Source organism: Primulina eburnea, chromosome 17 (genome assembly GCF_022965805.1).
Source record: "Primulina eburnea isolate SZY01 chromosome 17, ASM2296580v1, whole genome shotgun sequence".
Classification (NCBI taxonomy): domain Eukaryota; kingdom Viridiplantae; phylum Streptophyta; class Magnoliopsida; order Lamiales; family Gesneriaceae; genus Primulina; species Primulina eburnea.
The window spans coordinates 2,795,475-2,799,263 of record NC_133117.1 but is presented as its reverse complement, the minus strand read 5'-3'; positions in this window follow the sequence as shown (position 1 = coordinate 2,799,263).

The following is a 3,789-nucleotide window of genomic DNA, read 5'->3' as shown; positions in this document are numbered from 1 at the left end:
CAAATATTAACAATATAAGATATTTTTTTAACGGAATTTACTTACAATAGAATACAATTTTGGGGAAATATCAGCCATGAATTTCATGAACACTGAAGATGATAAAAAATATGAAATCTAGTTGGTGGAGTGGATGAGCGATTGATCAATAGTCATGAGTTTGATTCCCTCACCAACATTTTTTCGAACGAGCCTGTCGTACACGGTTTGCCTATTGTGGTTTACCTATCTAGCATAGTTTGCATGTTATACTGTTATTGAGCTAGCTTGATGGTTTATTCAGTGCACATCGAATAGTAATGGTTGCAAGTTTCATCTTCATAAAAAAAATTTAAAATGTTTTCTAATATATTCTGATAAAGTTTTTATTCATTCGAATATTTGACATAACTAAATAAGATTTTCGTTAGAATGCTGACATGACATCGGATATTATGATATTTTTTTTGGTTAAGATCGAGAACTCCAACAAAAATGGGGGAAAATGTGAAACAAAGCAATTTATTACACTAAAATCAATTTCTGACAATTAGAAGATCAAAAATCTACACAGACCTGGGGAACACATTTCAATTTTTTTTTTTTTAAAAATATAAAGATCCAAATAAAAATAAAAATCAATGAATGAATGTCCAGATTAGTTTCAACCGAAAGCAGTTGAAATGATGTTAGAACCACTCGGTCCCTCTAGATATAAGTCAGTAAATTACTTTGGAAATCAGCAAAAAACTAAGTTACAATGATTGCTTTAGTTTTCTATTTGAGGTTTGTTTAAATAAAAATTATAAAGAAATATCATATTAAATTTTGATAAATAACAATTTAAAATTATTTTCAAGAATATTATAATACTTCTTTCCAAATTTTTCCTTCAAATTTTAAAAAGAGGAAAGAGATCAGACAATATCTTTACAAATTTGACATTGTCTTCGACATGAAATTACAAAAAGAATATCAATTTAAGTACGCTTCACTAAATTAATTATAGTGAAGAGTCAAATTATAATAATTTGACAAGTTCACATACTTGATCCTAGATTTTTATATTTAGGATTTGATTAATGAATTTTATACATAATCTATATGAATATTTCAAATTTAATTAATACTAATATATATAGACAAATCAAATCGAGGCAAATAATAAGTAACTAATATTTTTTCACGAGTGATCAAAATAAAAGATATGTCTCATAAAAAATTGACTCGTTAGTCCATCTTACAAAAATTTTTGTATAATAATTTATGATAACGAGTCACGTCGTGTCCTCTAAGAAATAGTTTCAAAACTAAACTGGTCCAACCCATATCGACAAGGTTTATATTTTGGCCCAACCAACACAAAAACGTAGCTAGTTGCAAAACAAGCCTGTTTTCTTATTTATTATTTCATCATAAAGTTTTTTTTTTTGGCAAACACGTTGAACATGTTTTTGATACAATTTTTATTTATTTATTTCGTATTATAAAAGATAGTTACATTAAGTTCCTAATGGCATACCATTACATAAATACAGAAAATTCGATCCTGACTTATTTATACATGTTTTTAAATATTTATATAGAAATATCTTATAGTTAAAATCAACTGTAGGATCGAGTTCTTATTGTTCTTACAAATACTAAATTGCTAGTAATTTTAACTCAAATATATTAAACTATATGGGGTTTGAGTATAATGATTCAACTACTCTCTCAATAATAGAGGCTCATACAACTTTTTTGTTAAGGAATTACTATTATATAAGGGTGTGTTTGGTTGGGTGTATTAAATAAGGATAGATTAATAGTCCAATATTTATCGTTAAAATTTTAAGTTGTTTTAATAATCATTTTGACCCGATTTAAGATCCAATTTTATGGATAACTATTTGATTAATAAAATTGGATCTTAAACCGGGTCAAAATGATTATTAAAACATCTTAAAATTTTAACGATAAATATTGGACTATTAATATATCCTTATTTAATCCATCCAACCAAACACACCGTTATCGACAAAATCAAAACATCAGTTAGCTGTTTCGGAAAACAGCTGCAATCTTCTGTGCATAACATGAACCAGTTCAACCGTCTAAACTTACAACCGCTTAGTCTTCAACTGTTGAATTTCAGACTGCCTACCATTCAACCGTTTGAAGCAGAAGAAGTTCAAACTTTTAAAGAACTTCCCAACCGGTTGTTCAAAGACTTTAAATCGAGTAATTAAAGAGCTATTTATTGCTTACTTAATGAACGACCTTCTCTGACCGGTTCAAGACATTCAATGGTTTTGCACCGTTACAAGTCAACTGCGTCCTGCACCAGTCTCGATATTGATTTGCATTTATGTCAATATCCTAGAAAAGAAAGATTACTTATATCCTACAAGTTCTGATAGTAAAAACAGTTGCCATAAAAAAATACTCAGCAGTAACGCTTCAAGGAACGAGATTCAAAGCTATGCTAGCAAAGAGAACATTAGATGCTTTGCGGAAGAACATTTAATGTATTTGCAGCTGATAATGACACATCATTCTAATGTTAAATGTTAACATTACTCATCTCTTTCCGACCTTTGGAATGACAGCTTATATAAGAAGAGCGGGAAGTATGCAAGAAATACACATAATCGTCAAGCTTTCAACAGTGCGATTACTATAAGCCTGCATACTTAAAGAATCTAAGTGCAATCAAAAATCATATACCTCATCGCTCATCAATCACGCACTCAACAGAAAGATATCTAATCATTCAAAGATTATATTCGTGCTACTAAAACAAATTGTTTTACTTACATCAGTAACCTTTGGTTATTTGATTAATAGTGGTGTTTGGTGAACCGAGGGTTCTTAAAATCCATAAGTGTAAAGTGATCATTAAGAGTTCCAAAACATACAGTGTGATAAGTCTTGATTGGAATGGATTGTTGCAAAATGTTTTGTAAAGCTAAAGTCTTTTAGTTGAATCCTTCCTACAGAGGAAGAAGGGGGTGACGTAGGAGTCTTATCTCCGAACATCCATAAAAATCTCATGTCTTTATTTTTCGCAAGCTTTTACATTTCAAACCATATCTTGTTGATTAGACGGCCAAACGGTTGAAATTATAATTAAAAGTATTGAACCGTTTTCCGCACTTTTCAAATGGTTCATATTTCTAACTATTTGAGATAAACTTTCAAACACCTAAAAACCATGGAAAACAAATTTTAAAAGTAAATATTTTCAAAGAGTTTATTCGCCCTCTCTAAACTGTTTCTCGATCCTAACATTTTTCTAGCGATTATTCTCCTAATACTGGGATTACCTTAAAATTTATTAGTTGAAATCAAATAAACAACAAAAAAAAAACAATAGTTACAGGATCAAAAAACTATATATTGGTGGTGGCATGGGTGCGGTTTAAACATTTCCACGGGTACTATCCCCATAGTCACATTTGAACCATTTTCTCAGCTACAATGTCCAAACAATAATTCATAGTACTATTCTCTCAGGGTTTTTGTCGAAAAATCTGATTTTTTTTGTTTTTTTTTTTCTAAAAAGAACAGATAGCTGAAACACTGATTTTTTATTTTTTGAGAATAAAACACTGATCCATGTTGGAATCCGAAGAAATGTTGCAGTGTACTGAGGAGTACCCCACGTGTGAATTATGTGAATTGTACTTTGTGTCGAGAAAAGTGACACTACCTGCTTCTCTTCTACCCAAAATTATGAAATATCTATCAGCAACATTGTTATTATATATATACATACATATATGTATGTATGTATGTATGATCAGACGTTGTTACTTTAACAAAAGT